Consider the following 16132-nt stretch of genomic DNA (forward strand, 5'->3'; position numbering starts at 1 on the left):
TTTCAAGGAGAAAAGAGAATTTAACTGCCGTTTTGATAAACTGATGAAATTTCATTTTAGAGAGAAAAAGGCAATTTCACTGATGGCCATTTTCCCCGCTGATTCTATTGTCCCCTTCTTTCTGGACACACGGGCACTCGCCTGGGGAACAAACTGTCAGAAACTAAAGAATCAATTTGAGTTCTGTCACGGTTACTTTGAACGAAGAATCAAGAAATTATTATTTTAGTTTAGACAAAAACTACCCCAAATTTTATGTTAAGAGATGTATTAACTGTGATTTATCCAATACATGCTTCGATTATCCTAGCAGATACAAGCACTACAGGTAAATTGCCAGGTTAAAAAAAAAAAAAAAAAAAGAGGAGAGATGAGAAAAAGGGTCATTGAGGAGTTCCGGTCATTGCGGCTCAGTGGATTAAGAACTTGACTAGTATCTATGAGGATGCAGGTTTGATCCCTGGCCTCGCTCAGTAGGTTAAGGATCCGGCGTTGCCATGAGCTGTGGTGTAGGTCGCAGATGCAGGTCAGATCCCACGTTGCTGTGGCTGTGGTGTAGGGCGACAGCTATGGCTCTGATGCGATCCCTAGCCTGGGAACCTCCATACTCTGCAGGTGTGGCCCTGAAAAATCAAAAAAAAAAAAAAAAAGAGGGGGGTCATGGAGTTTCCCTGCCATTCAGGAACTGACTTAGAGTTTTAAGAACATTACAGCTGCCCCATTACTCTGGGCAAAGCCTGACGTGGATGGACTTAGTGGCAGTGAGGCAAGTTTCAGGACATGGAGAAAAACAGTCTCACCCATGGTCCTGCTGCCTCTCTGTCCCTCTGAGACCCGACAGTGGCCAGTGCCCAGCGTCGTCGGCTTTGTCTCCAGCCCCGCTTTCAAAATGGGACCTTCTCGGAGTCTCAGGAGCCCAACCCAAACCACTTCGCTCCCCGCACCCCAGCCTGAGGCGGGAGCTCACGTGGCGGGGTGGGTACTGGGAGCTCTCTGCCGTGGCCAGACCCTGCGGCCACTGTCCAGTCGCTCCTTCCCAGGGGCACGTATTTTGATCCCCTTAAACAAGCCCCGCTGTGCAGATCGCTGGCCCAATGTTGCCATGCAAATAGGCGTGGTTCTCTTCTCCCTTTGGGCAAACATTTAGAGGGACACTGAATACCCTTCTCACTGCATTTACAGCAAAAGGGGGGAAACAAGTCGATCTTTTTTTTCTAACAGAAAAATAACAAGCCAGCATATTTCTAGAAACGAAGGAAATTTTCACAGGAATTTTATTAGCATATACATATGGTAAACGGCCTCATTCACATACACAACATACATTATATATTATTTGTCTTCAGGGAAGGGGCACACGGAAATAAACAACTTATTGATTCTATTTTTTTCTAAAATTAAAATCATTATTTTTTTCCTAAAATGGAAATTAAAACTCCATGTTTCTCTAAAACTTTATTTTAAAGTTTTATTTATTTAAAGTTTATTTTTTTATTTAAAGTTTTCTAAAAAGCTAATTTAGAATTAGCTTGTCAATTTCTACAAAGAGTGTCCAGAACTGTGAAAGGCATTGTGTTAAACCTGCAGAACAATCTGGAGGCTACTGACTTAACAATGCTAAGTCTTCTGACCCATGAACGTGAGATGTGTTTCCTTTCATTTAGACCTTCTTTCATTTCTTTCAACATGTTTTGTAGTTTCAGAGTATATTTTGCATTTCTTTCTTTTTCCTTTCTTCTTTTTTTGCTTTTTAGGGCGGCACTGGTGGCATATGGAGGTTCCCAGGCTATAGGGGTGGAATCGGAGCTATAGCTGCCAGCCTGCACCACAGCCATAGCAACGCAGACTCCAAGCCACGTCTGCAAACTACACCACAGCTCACGACAATGTTGGATCCTTAACCCCCTGAGCAAGGCCAGGGATCAAACCTACAACCTCATGGTTCCTAGTCAGATTCGTTTCCTCTGTGCCACGATGAACTCCTGTTTCGCATTTTTGTTAAACTTATTCTTAAGTGTTTCATGCTTTGTGGTGCTATTGTAAATGGAATTGTTTTCTTAATTTCATTTCCTGGGTGTCCATTGTAAGTGTATAAAAATACAGTTGATTTTGCATATTCGTCTTGTATCTTGCAACTTGCCGAGCTTGTTGGTTACAATAGATTTGTAGTGGATTCCTGGACGTTTCTACATACAAGATCATGGCGTCTGAGAATGTAGTTTTTCTTCTTCCTTTCCAATCAAGATGCTCTGATTCCTTTTTCTTGCCTAATTGCCCTGGCTGAACCTCTAGTTCCATGGTGGCTAGGCATGCAGAGAAGTCTTCCTTACAGTATTTCTGAATTTTAGGAGGAAAGTATTCATTCATATACCATGATGGTGATATTAGCAGTGGGTTTTTCACAGGTACGTTTTATTGGGTTGAAGAAGTTCCCTTCTGTTCCTAGTTTGTTGAATGTTTTTATCATGAAAGGATGATGTTGAGTTTTTGCCAAATGCTTTGTTCATCATTTAAGATAATAATGTGATTTTTGTATTTATTCTATTGATTTAATTTTTTTTTTTTTTTTTTTTTGTCTTTTGCTTTTTAGGGCCGCACCCACTTCATATGGAGATTCCCAGGCTAGGGGTCAAATTGGAGCTGCAGCCACTGGCCTAGGCCACAGCCATGGCAACGCCAGATCCCCAACCCACGGAGTGAGGCCAGGGATCAAACCTGGTTGATCATGGTTGCTAGTCAGGTTCATTAACCACTGAGCCACGACAGGAGCTCCTGATATGATTTTTTTTACACCAATTGGTTTTTAAATGTTGAACCCATTCTGCATGTTTGATATATTCTACCTTGCCATCATAGGTAAATGACTTTATATGCTGTTGGATTTGATTTGCTAAATGTTTTTGCCTTTTAGGGCCACACTCGAGGCACATGGAAGTTCTCAGGTTAGGGTCGAATCAGAGCTACAGCTGCTGGCCTGCACCACAGCCCCAGCAACATTAGAGCCAAGCCACATCTGTGAGCTACACCAGATCCTTAACCCACTGAGCAAGGCCAGGGATCAAACCTGCATCCTCATGGTTCCTAGTTGGGTTTGTTAACCACTGAGCCACAAAGGGAACTCCTGATTTGCTAATATTTTGTTGAGGATTTTTGCATTCATATACAACAGAGATGTTGGTCCATAGTTTTTTCATTCATTGTGAAATCTTTGTCTGGTTTTGATATCAGGATAACTGGCCTCATAAGATGAGTTGGAAAGTGTTCCTACCTTTTTTCTTTTTTGGAAGGGTTTGTGATGAATTGGTATTAATTTTTCAAAAATGCTTGCTAGAATTCAGTGGTGAAGCCACGTGGGACTGGAATTTTCTTTGGGGTAGTTTTATAAATTAATAATTCAATCACGGAGTTTCCACTATGGTTCCATGGGATACGAACCTGACATAGTGTCTGTGAGGATGCAGGTTCGATCCCTGGCCTCGCTCAGTGGATTAAGGATCTGGTGTTGCAGAATGCTGTGGTGTAGGTCTCAGATGTGGTTCAGATCCGGTGTTGCTGTGGCTGTGGCACAGGCCTGCAGCTGCAGCTCTGATTCAACCTCTAGTTTGGGACTTCCATAGGCCATAGGCATGGCCATGAAATGAAAAATAAATAAATAAGTTCAATCTCTTCATTTGTTATAGGTCTATTCAGATTTTTCTATTCTTGGGTCAGTTTTTTGAGTCTATGTCTTTCTAGGAAATTTCCCATTTTATCAAAGTTACCTAATCTATTGATATATAATTGTTCATAATATTCATTTACAATCTCTCTTTTTTTTTTTTTTGGTCTTTTTAGGGCCACATGGGCGGCATCCGGAGGTTCCCAGACTAGGGATCCAATTGGATCTGCAGCCTCTGGTCTACACCACAGCCACAGTAACGCCAGATCTGAGCCATGTCTGTGACCTACACCAGAGCTCACAGCAATGCTGGATCATTAACCCGCTGATCGAGGCCAATGATCAAAACTGCGTCCTCATGGGTGCCAGTCAGATTCGTTCCCACTGAGCCACGACAGGAACTCCCTATCTTTTTATTTCTATAAATTCAGAAGTAATGTCCCTTCTTACATTTCTGATTTTAGTGATTTGAATATTCTCTTTTTCTTGGTCAATCTAACTTAAGTGATCAATTTTGTTGTTGTTTTTTAGTAGTTCAACAGGTTGTGTGAGGAAAGCTAATGCCCTTTATCTCTGGCCTTTGTATTATTTTATATATATATATATATATGTTTGTTTGTTTGTCTTTTTGCCATTTCTTGGGCCGCTCCAGCAGCATATGGAGGTTCCCAGGCTAGGGGTCTAATCGGAGCTGTAGCCGCCGGCCTACACCAGAGCCACAGCAACACGGGATCCGAGCCGCGTCTGCAACCTACACCACAGCTCACGGCAACGCCGGATCCTTAACCCACTGAGCAAGGGCAGGGATGGAACCAGAAACCTCATGGTTCCCGGTCGAATTCGTTAACCACTGCGCCACAACGGGAACTCCATGTATTTCATATATATAAACACACGCACACATCACATACATTGCAAACCCCTATGGACGTTACTTTTTGTTTTAAGTCATAGACATTGGCAGAAACTCAAGAGATGACTGGTCTGTTACCTTTACTGTCATAATTACCATTTGTGACACTTCCTTTACTCCTGGTTTTTCACATTTCCCTCTGGTATCAGGTCTCTTTTGTCTGAAAAAAAAACTTCCAGTAGCCACTCTTTCAGGGCGGGAGTTGTCCTACCAGTGGATTCTCTGTTTTCCCTTCATCTGAGGATGTCTTTATTTCACCTTTATTCCTGCAGGACCCTGTCACTGGACGTAGCAAAGTTGCTCATGAAAACCTGCCTTCATTTGAATCTTTTTTCCTGTACAAGTAAACGCATTGTTTGACTGCTCGCAGGACTTTGGTGTCCAGTTTTCAGTCGTGTGATTGTAATGTGTCTGGAATATGGATTTTGAGTGGGGGGTCAGGGGGTGGGGGAGGTATCCTATTTGGAGCTCGCTTGCCAAGGTTCTTGAATCTGCAGGTTTCTGTGCTTTGCCAGATTTGGTAAGTGTGTAGCCATTATTTCTTCAGCTACTTTTCCTGTGTGCTGTTTCTCATCTCCTTCTGGTGCTCCGGGGATGCAGACGTTAGCCCTTTTCATAATACCCCAAAGTCCCTTGGCTCTGGTTTTTTGGGGGGTTTTTCATCTTTTTTTTTTTTTTTTGGCTTTTCAGTGTCTTTTCGCTCTTGTTCAAACCAGATAATGTTGCAGATCTGTTTTGAATCCTTGTTCTGCTCTTGAACCCTTCCTCTGAGTTACTTCCTTTTTTGAAATTTTCAGTTCTAATTTCCATTTAGTTCTTCTCGATGGCTTTCTTGGCTGTCTATCTTTTCATTCAATTCAAGAAGCACTGTTACAGTGGCTCACTTGAAGCCTTAGTCTGAACATTAAAGGGTTTGCATCTTAAATGTTTTCAGTGTTAAAGTTTCCAAATCTTTTATTTGAAGGCGAAGTGTCATTAATGAGAGCCCTCGGCCTCGGAGTCATCCTGCTAAGCAGAGTTTTACCTCCTATCAGTGAGACTGAATAAAGTCCACGGACAAGGACACCCACAGTGCAGTTGCTATTACATAACAGAACACACGCTTAGCATATAAATTATTTCTAAAACCACAGAGGCCAAACCGCAGTGGAAAATTCAGCTACTCTGGAGAGAAATAGCAAGATTAAATTCTGCAAAGTTTCCTATTCAGGTATGCATTCTAAGGTGGCCTATATTTCTAATGCTTCTTAAAGCCCACACAACGAAGGAGTACGTCTCTATGAAAAAAAATGTATATGTTTGGAAAGAGTTTGCCTCTTTGGCTCTGTACTCAATCTCACAGACAGGATTTAAACGCCAGTGAACCATTTGGAATATTTCACAGGACTGTAGATTTCACTCCTCCCTTCCCAACACACAGACAGACTTCAGAGAATTCTGAAGTTTCTCTCTCTCTCTCTCTTTTTTTTTTTTTTTTTTTTTTTTTTTTTGTCTTTTCAGGGCCACACTTGCAGCATATGGAGATTCCCAGGCTAGGGGTTGAATCAGAGCTACAACTGCCGGCCACAGCCGTGGCCACAGTAACGCAGGATCTGAGCCACATCTGCAAACCATACATACCACAGCTCATGGCAACGCCAGATTCTTAATCCACTGAGCGAGGCCAGGGATGGAACTTTTGTCCTCATGGATACTAGTCAGACTCATTTCTGATGAGCCACAAGGGGAACTTCTGGGGTTTTTCTTAATCAACTCATTTTTGAGAATTCCTTAGGCATTCCCTCATGGCCTAGTGGTTGATAAGCGGTTGTCGCTGCTGTGGCTTGGGTTCGATTCCTGGCCAGGAACTACTGCATGCCATGGGCACAGCCAAAAAAAGAGAGAGAGCGCGGGAGGGAGAATTACTTAGGTTAAGGAGTAGACATCACCTATCAGAACAACCTGAAATGGGTGTAGACATCCACCCCAGCCTTTTGTAGTCTAGCCGTCTCAGAACCGGACTGGGGAAATGCCAGGTTTTATAGGAATTACTGAATTACTGAATTTAGGAGATGATTTCGCCGTGTCACATTGAGGATGTGTCTTCCCAGGAAGCTCCCATGGCTGGATCCAGAAAAGTCAATCACAGCGAGAAGTGACAGAACTTTGGGTTTTTCTTTGGTTTATAAAGTAGGGCGGGTCACTGCTGACAAGGAAGTCCCAGGGCAGCAAGAGCCGCGGGTGTCTGTCACATGATGTCCCCTGACACCCAGAGGCCGAGGCCCAGCTGTGCAATGAGCACAAACACAGCCTCACCTTCTTCTTTCCCTGCGGAAGCCACTGATCCCGTGTGCGCACCAGTGTCCCAGCGGCCGGCGCGTCCCTCTCCTCTTCACACCTTCTTCTGACGCCGTTCTTTTGCACGTTCCCTCTTTTTTTGTCTTTTGTCTTTTAAGGGCCAAACCTGCGACATATGGAGGTTCCCAGGCTAGGGATCGAATCGGAGCTACAGCTGCCAGCCTACACCACAGCCACTGCAACGCGGGATCCGAGCCGGGTCTGCGACGTACACCGAAACTCACGGCAAGGCTGGATCCGGAACCCACTGAGTGGGGCCAGGGATCGAACCTGCAACCTCATGGTTCCTAGTCGGGTTTGTTTCTGCTTCGCCACGACGGGACCTCCTTCACCTTCCCTCTTGTTGGTCTCTGCTCTTCTCCATCCTTACTTGGCCATAACGGATCAACCGGATCTTTCTTTCTCTTTCTTTCTGTCTTGGTTTTTTTTGTTTTGTTTTGTTTTAACTTTTATTGGAGTAGTGTTTCAAGTGTGCAGCAAAATGAATCAGTTATACAGACGCATGTATCCCTGTTCCTTCTCAGATTCTTTTCCCATGCAGGTTACTACCCAGTACTGAACAGAGGATTCCCGTGCTATTCGGCAGCTCCTTGTCCAATACCCATTTTGCACGCAGTAGGCGTATGTGTTCATCCCAAATTCCTCACTTATCCCTCCCCCCGACATTTCCCCTTTCATAACCGTGAGTTTGGTTTCAAAGTCTTTGAGTCTGTTTTTGGAAACAGGTTTCTTTTAGCTCTTTTTATTAGAGTCTACGTATAAGCAATATCATATAATACTTGTCTTTCTCTGACTCCTTTCATTTAGTATGATAATTTCTAGGCCTACCCATGTTGCTATGTTGCTACCAATGGCATTATTTCATTTTTTACAGCTGAGCAATATTCCACTGCACACGTGTACCACGTCTTTTGTTTATAAAGTCAGCCACTTTACAGACTTATAAAGTTTTATAAACGGATAAGGGGTTTAAACACGATTTCCAGATTTTTCTGAGTCCTCTATCTTCCCAGTAGGAAAAAAAAATTTAAGTTCTCTGCTGCTTCTTAGGCGATCTGTTGCCAAATATTTTTAATAAGCCCAGAGCAATTTTGCTTTCTTTTTCAAAGAAACAGAGCTGCAGATAAACTGCACCTCCTGCTCTAATGGTAAGACCTGAAAATGCACAGTGGGTAAGTGACCTAGTTTAACCTGCTGCTGCTCTGAGGCACAGCATGCAGCCGATGGTATTTAAAACCTAAATATGAATAGAGAAACCTGCAGTCATTCTGGGCCGGTGGGCTTCTTTGGAGGGAGGGTCGCTTTGAACACATTAGCGTTGGTATCTACACCCAGTCACTCTGAGCAAGACTGGAGTATGAGGCAGCAGTACACACATGCTCGGTTCTCGGGACACGCTGGCCGATCACTGCAAAGCCTCATGGGTTTTCTTTACAGAGTGCTGCTGTCCTTTGCCAGTGGTCACCCCTTCCAGGCAGCACGCTGACCACAGCCTCAACTGGGGCCAGCAGCTCTGCATGCCTGGGGGAGGGGCGCCGTCCAGTAGCTTCCCCCACAGCAATTGCTAAAGCAAAGTTGTTCTCTGCAGGAAGTTTCCGCTGTGGCTCAGCAGTAATAAGCCTGACTTGTACCCATGAGGATGTGGGTTCGATCCCTGGCCTCGCTCAGTGGGTTGAGAGCCGGTATTGCCATGAGCTGTGGTGTAGGTCGCAGACGCAGCTCGGATCCCACGTGGCTGTGGTTGTGGCTGGCAGCTGTCGCTCTGATTCGACCCCTAGCCTGGGAACCTCCATATACCACAGGTGTGGCCCTCAAAAGCAAAACAAAAATTGTTCTTTGTAAAATTTTACAACTTGATTATATGTTTCAGGAAAAAGTGGCTTCCCAGAGCTCTCGCCTCAGCCCCAGGGGCACCCTGAGAGGCTGGGGCACCCACAGCCCAGGGGGAAACACAGAGCTGAGAGTCCAGCACCTCGGCTGACTTATGAGAGGCAGAGTCCCCGGAAGGGGCTGCGCCAAGAGGGGGCAGGAAGGCGGCCCAGAACCCGTGAGCTTGACTCTGACCTAGAGACTGTCCTTCAAACAAAACCACTTCCAATTTCCATGAGCATTTGCTTCTGTATTTTGTATATTTGCTATTTCACCTAAACCACATATTTTCATGGGTAACAACCAATTTTTTTTTTTCCAGAGGCTCATTTGGATACCTATGCTGACACCTGTTTTGGCTTGGCACTTAAAGCTCAGAATATTTTGGTCAGCAGCTTTCTAGAAAATGCCTGCATTACATTAAACAATCCTTTGGGTGAAGGAAGCCATTTAAATGCTCATCGGCTGTAATTTGCCTTGATGATACATGAACCCCTTGTCCACTGCTGCAGATTACAAAGAAAATTACCAAAGCTTCTATTTTCGAAAGAATTACATTTCAAAAGCTTCACTAGGAAGTCCGTGGCTTAACACTCATTTTTCTGCAGGAGTGTGTGTACTGAGGTGTGTCGAGCAAGGGGCCAACCTTCAAAAGTCTCCAGCTGTTCATTTACTTACCTAAGCTCTGCCCCTGCTCTGAGGCTCTGCAGCACACCCACCAGGTCACCCTAGGACCTCATCCCTGCACACAGCTCCCCAGTTTCTGCAAAGGGCAAGACGGCATGAAAGCTTGTTGCCTAAACTCTAGTTATTTTGTCTTTTATTTTCAATTTTTTTTTTTATTTTTTGCTATTTTAGGGCCGTGCCTGAAGCATACGGAAGTTCCCAGGCTAGGGGTCAAATCAGAGCTGCAGCTGCCGGTCTACACCAGGGCCACAGCAACTCAAGGGATCCGAGCCACATCTGGGACCTACACCACAGCTCACAGCAACGCCAGATCCTTAATCCACTGAACGAGGCCAGGGGTTGAACCTGGTCCTCATGGATCCTAGTCGGGTTCATTAACCGCTGAGCCACGAAGGGAACTCCTTATTTTTTTATTTTTTATGGCAGCACCCATGAAGCATGGAAGTTCCAAGGCCAGGGACTGAGTCAGAGCCACAGCCGTGACCCGAGCTGCAGCTGCAGCCACACGGGATCCCTGGACCCGCTGTGCTGGGCCAGGAATCGAACCTTCATCTCCTCAGGGCCCCGAGCTGCTGCAGGGATTCTTCACCGACTGCACCACAGTAGGAACTCCTAAACTTTTCGTAAATCCATGTGGAGTAATCCAAACTGTGAGAAACCACAGTAAGCGGCACAATATAGGACAACTTCCACAAATGTGGGGCAAAAATGGGAGCTCTCTGAGTCATCATTTTGAGAGGCCGCCCCTGGGACAGGTGGCCGGGTCACAGGGAAGGGTGTCCTCAGGACACAAGGTTGACTGACAGATGCAGGGTAGGGGCTCACGCCCTGCAGAGCTGTAACGCCGAAGCTCAGGGTCCCCCTGGAAATAAGCTCAGGGTACCCCATCCTCTGGGGATGCACAGTGGCCTTTTCATGTGATTTTCCTGCCTCCCCTCTCCCTCTCCACACACCTCCCCCGCCACCCTCACATTACGGTCTTGGGCTCCCTAAAACACAAAATTGTCTAGAGCAGTAATATAACCTAATTCCTGGATTTGAAACACACATAGAGGTAATAACAAGAGCAGCACAGAAACAAGAGACGATGGAATATAGCTGTACAAGAGAAATGGTTCTCTATCTCAGTGGAAATAATTTAGGATAAACCTAAAAAGATTCTGATAAATTGAAAAGTACACTGTAAGCCCTATGGTTGTGGTGCAATGGAAAAAAATCCGACTAGCATCTATGAGGGTGCAGGTTCGATCCCTGGCCTCAGTGGGTTGAGAGCCGGTATTGCCAGGAGCTGTGGTGTAGGTCGCAGACGTGGCTCGGATCCAGTGTTTCTGTGGCTGCGGCCAACAGTCGTAGCTCCTATGTGGACATAGATATACCTTGAGAACATTATGCTGAATGAAAGAAGCCAGTCACACACACACACACTCAAATATGTCACATATTGTATAACTAATTCCATTTACCAAAAAATGTCCAGAAGAGGCAACTCCATAGAGACAGCGGTGGTGCTGGGGGAAGGCTGGAGGGTGGGGACGTGGAGAATGACTGCCCGTGGCTGTGGCCGAGCAGGACCCTGGAAGGTCTCCCAGAGTGGACCCCCCACTCAGGACCTCCGCCTGCCTTTTGTCGATAAAAACACTTGAGTCAAAGAATCAATTTAATCAGAGAAGTGAGAAAATACAGAGAAAAAGGAAAACAACAATAATAATTCGCCATTGGACAACGTCAGGGACCTTCCGTTCTTCAAAGACTGTAGGTCATATTCTGAGCCCTGTCCTTGGAGCTGTTCTGCGGGTGCGGAAGCCCCACCGGGTGGAAGACGGCCACTGCGTGCTGCCCCCAAGCACGGGGACCCCAGACCGGCTGGAACCAGAAGGCTGATGACGCTGACTCCCAGGGACCCCACCACCCGCCAGTCAGGAAAGGCTCCCCGAGCTGAGCACGCCGGCTCCTCAAACGCTGTCAGACGCCTCGCCACCCCTTTCACGGGGGCGCCGTCCTTGAGGCTCAAGCCTGCCGTGTCCCCTCTTGGTCTGGCTATTAAAACTACCTTTGCTGTTTCCGCCGGCTCTGTCCCTGGGTTTCTATCTGGCATCGGGGGACAGAGGCCCCGACATTTCAGCAGCACGTGCAGCACACCCGCCACATGAATCAGGCTTGAGATCTGGGGAGAGTCCAGTAACGACAGACATCGGAGACCCCCCTCGAACGTTCTCAGGACCCCAGTCTCATGAAGAAACTTTCAACATTTCTCAGTTATTTGATCTACAGAATCTGCTAAAATTTCAGACAACTACATATCTTGCTTTTTTTTTAAAGGGACATGATTTGATTGATTGATTGATGTATTTATTTTTCTTTTAGGGCTACACCTGTGGCATACGGAAGTTCCCACACTAGGGTTCAAATTGGAGCTGCAGCTGAGCCCTACACCACAGCCACAGCAACGTGGGATCCAAGCCACATCTGCAACCTACATCACAGCCTGTGGCAATGCAGGATCCTTAACTCACGGAGTGAGGTCAGGGATCGAACCCACATCCTCATGGATACTAGTTGGGTTCTTAACCCATTGAGCCACAGCAAGAATTCCATCAGACGACTACGTATCTTCAGTGACCAATGCTACCTGATAAGGGGTTTAATCTGTTTTTCCATCCCCACTGTTTTTTTTTTCTTCATATTCCCAGCACACTGTCAGGGGCAGGACCTCGTTTGGCTGCACTTTAAATAACATTTGGAGTTACCTTCTTTTTAGGGCTGCACCCCCAGTATGTGAAACTCCCAGGCTAAGGGTCCAGTCAGAGCTGTAGCCACCCGCCTACACCACAGCCACAGCAACGCCGGATTGGAGCCATGTCTGGAACCTACACCACAGATCACGGCAACACCAGATCCTTAACCCACTGGGCGAGGCCAGGGATCGAACCAGCATCCTCAGGGATCCTAGCCGGGTCCGTTAACCACTGAGCTATGAAGGGAACTCCTGCGGTCACCCTCTGTTAGAGAAGGGAGACAAAATTACTCACTCAAAATTATCCATGAACATAAATACTCTGAATAGAAACCAAATCCCAGGAGTTCCCGTCGTGGCGCAGTGGTTAATGAATCCGACCAGGAACCATGAGGTTGCCGGTTCGGTCCCTGCCCTTGCTCAGTGGGTTAAGGATCCGGTGTTGCCGTGAGCTGTGGTGTAGGTTGCAGACGCGGCTCGGATCCCGTGTTGCTGTGGCTCTGGTGTAGGCTGGCAGCTACAGCTCCGATTGGACCCCTAGCCTGGGAACCTCCATATGCCGAGGGGGCGGCCCAAGAAATAGCAAAAAGGACAAAAAAAAAAAAAAAAAAAAAAAAAAAAAAAAAAAAAAAAAAGGAAACCAAATCCCAAACTCAAAGAGTTAAAAAAAAATTAGATAGAATGTCAAAAAATTAAAAAATAAAAATCTGACAAATCCTACAGACATCACAAAATACAGGAAAATAGAATATTTCCATTAAGTGCCGGCTGTCTCTTTATGATGCATTTTTCCTGCGCTGCTTTAATGGAACAGTTTCTGAGACCCATCTTCCCATCGGAATGGCTTTTAAGGTGTCCTTCTACGAAGGGTAAAAGTAATTGAGTCTAGAATGACTGATCAAAATGGTTTCAGTCTTGACATACGAATTTCATCAGCCGGTGAATTTATAATTGACTCAGAACCGCCATGCATGTCGGTTTACAGCTGCCAAACTATGGAAGCCTTGTCCTAGTTCTTTTTCCACATCTGCTTTTGGGATTTACGGCATTTCAATTTTTTTCCGAGACTAGTTAACCTTTAGTGGCGTAAATGCTCTCCCGATGATCCTCCTTCCCGGGTTTTCACTGATGTCCTTTGTCATCACGGCACACCACGCAGTCTCACGGCGTCGTCACTGATATTTCATAGCAAATCAGAGTAAACCTCAGTGTCTGTACCGTGTGTGTGCCTGAGGCGCTCCTCTTCGTTCACGGCATCAGCAGCTAACACAAGTCTACTCGTTATTTCTATGCAAAAGAGCTACCCCTTTCGGTGTTGAAAAAGTACTTGGTTACAACTGGGTCTTCACGTCGGGGTAACTGTCCACGTCTCCTCACGCATCTTTAGCGCAAAGACGCCTGACAGCTCAGTCTGGACCACACTGGGAGCGGCTTTTTTTTTTTTTTTTTTTTTTTTTTGTCCTTTTAGGGCCACACCTACAGCACATGGAGATTCCCAGGCTAGGCGTCGAATCGGAGCTGTAGCCACCAGTCTACACCACAGCCACAGCAACGCGAGATCCGAGCCGCATCTGTGACCTACACCACAGCTCATGACACCAGATCCTTAACCCAAGGAGCGAGGCCAGGGATTGAATCTGTGTCCTCAGGGATACTAGTTGGGCTCATTACCTCTGAGCCACAACTCCCGAGAGTTGCTACTCTTAATTCTATAATCCTCTTGTGAACAAAATGCAATTTCGGGGTGTTCAGATCACAGTGGATGTAAATTTTTAGGGCATGCACTGTGATTCTTCCAACAGTTTCAGCAGCTTTCATCCCGTAACCACGCCAAGTCTCCTCTGAGGGTGGTGGAGTCACAGCTAGAGACTCGAGTCAGGACACCAGGGACAGGGACACAAGAAACTCCAGACCGCACAGTGCATCACACCCGAGGCAGCTCGGCGGGTGAGGAAGTCTTGACCGGAAGAGACCTCCGAATCAGGCCTTGGAAGAGGAACAGAAATGCACCGGAAACCGAGTCACCACCCAAGCAACGCTCTCTTCTCCCTTCCCTCAACAGCAGTTCCCCCCAAGTCCTGTGACTCTTAGCATCTTAGTGAAAACCGTTGCTGTTCACTGAGGATTTGCTGTTTGCCAACGACACCGCCACACTCCGACACAGCAGCGGTCCTGTGAAGTCAGGAGGCTTTGCCCGCCTTGTGCAGACGAGCAAACTGAGAACATTCACGAATCACTTTCCAGCAGCACCTGGCCAGGAGGGAAGGCGTGCGGGACCCTGGTCTGTGTGTGGGGGTCCCTCCGCTCCTGTGTCTCCTGGTCTGAGTGTGGTCGCCCCTCTGCTCCGGTGTCTCCTGCACCCCTGCCGCCCCCACACTTCCCTTCCCAGGAGGGCCCTTTGCTCATTCCTTCGACCCGGCGATCCCAGGCAGACCCCATCAGCCCACCAGCTTCCAGGGTACCAAAGGTCTGAGGTCGTCTCAAACGTCACCTTTCCGGTTGGGCTGTGGTCACTCTCCAGACCCCACACAGGGCTGTGGGCAGCCCAGCCCTCGACACACATGGCACAGACCTGGGGCTTGCACGTCCCTCACCGACTGTGCTGAGGCCAGGATGTCACTGGTGCCTGTCCCCACCTGGGCAGCACCTTGCACCCAGCCCCCTAATCATCTGTAATTAGGTGGCACGTTGGTACATTTCTCCCACAACAGGGTGTGCAGGGAGGAAAGGGACAGGTGACAAGCACCTGGCACACGATAGCGCAGGAAATAAGTGCCTCCTCCAACCTGGGCCTCGAGAGAGCGAGACCAGGAGTCACCAGACGTGCGTGATAGGGAAGGAGTCAGGAAGGCGGGGCCGCCGGGGCACCAGTGCGCCTGGGGCTGCAGGGTGCCTGCCACCAAGACTTAGTACAGCCTCTGCAGCGCAGCAATCCGACACCAAGACTTGAACTTGATTTTTTTCTATCACGGAGTTCCCATCATGGCGCAGTGGTTAGCGAATTCAACTAGGAACCATGAGGTTGCGGGTTCGATCCCTGGCCTTGCTCAGTGGGTTAAGGATCCGGCGTTGCCGTGAGCTGTGGCGTAGGCCGTGGCTGCAGCTCCGATTAGACCCCTAGCCTGGGACCCTCCACATGCCATCGGAGCGGCCCAAGAAAAGACAAAAAGACAAAAAAAAAAAAAAAAAAAAGATTAAGATCTCTAGTGGTCTCGTGACTTATAAAACATGTCAAAATTTGCTTTTTTAGCAACTACAAATGTTGGAAAATTAAAACTTTACAGGGGAAAAAAATTAACTTCATCATCAGATCTGAAGATTGAATAAATTGCCAACAGATTCAGGTTAAAATATCAGAAATGAGCCTTGAAGAAGCCGTCGTCCGGACGGACGCCTCTGTGGGGTGGCTCCGGCCTTTCCCCCGTTCCTCTGGACGCACCCGGACGCCGGCCTGGGAGCCCCTGCCCTTGCCCCCACCCTCCACCTGCTCCTCCTCCCTGCTCTCGGGGAGCAGGCCTGGCTTCACCCAGTGTCTCAGATCTGCAGAGGCTCTGAGGCACAGCACAGGGTGTTCTAGAAGGTGGGGAGGGCTCCACGGGCCTCTCCTGCTGCCGGAAGCAGCACAGGCTGCCCCTCAAAACACAGTGCAGGCATGACGACACATGAGGTGCCAGGCCCGTCTCCCCTTGCTTTGGATCCATCTCCTACAGGCAACAAGGCTTCCCTTTGGGGGGTTTCAGTGTATGTTGTTGGGGAGGGGGTTTGGCCACACCGCAGCACGGGTAAGTCCCAGGGCCGGGGATGGAACCTGAGCCGCATCTGCCACCATGTCACAGCTGCAGCAATGCTGGACCCTTAATCCCCGGCGCCGGACCACAGACAAGCCGGATCAGGAATCCGCTGTGCCACAGCGGGAAGTAGGCTCCCTTTTTGA

Source organism: Sus scrofa, chromosome 1 (genome assembly GCF_054392235.1).
Source record: "Sus scrofa isolate SSC_HxYL_T2T_F1_AM1 chromosome 1, Sscrofa_HxYL_maternal_Yorkshire_Landrace_v2.0, whole genome shotgun sequence".
NCBI classification, from domain to species: Eukaryota; Metazoa; Chordata; class Mammalia; order Artiodactyla; family Suidae; genus Sus; species Sus scrofa.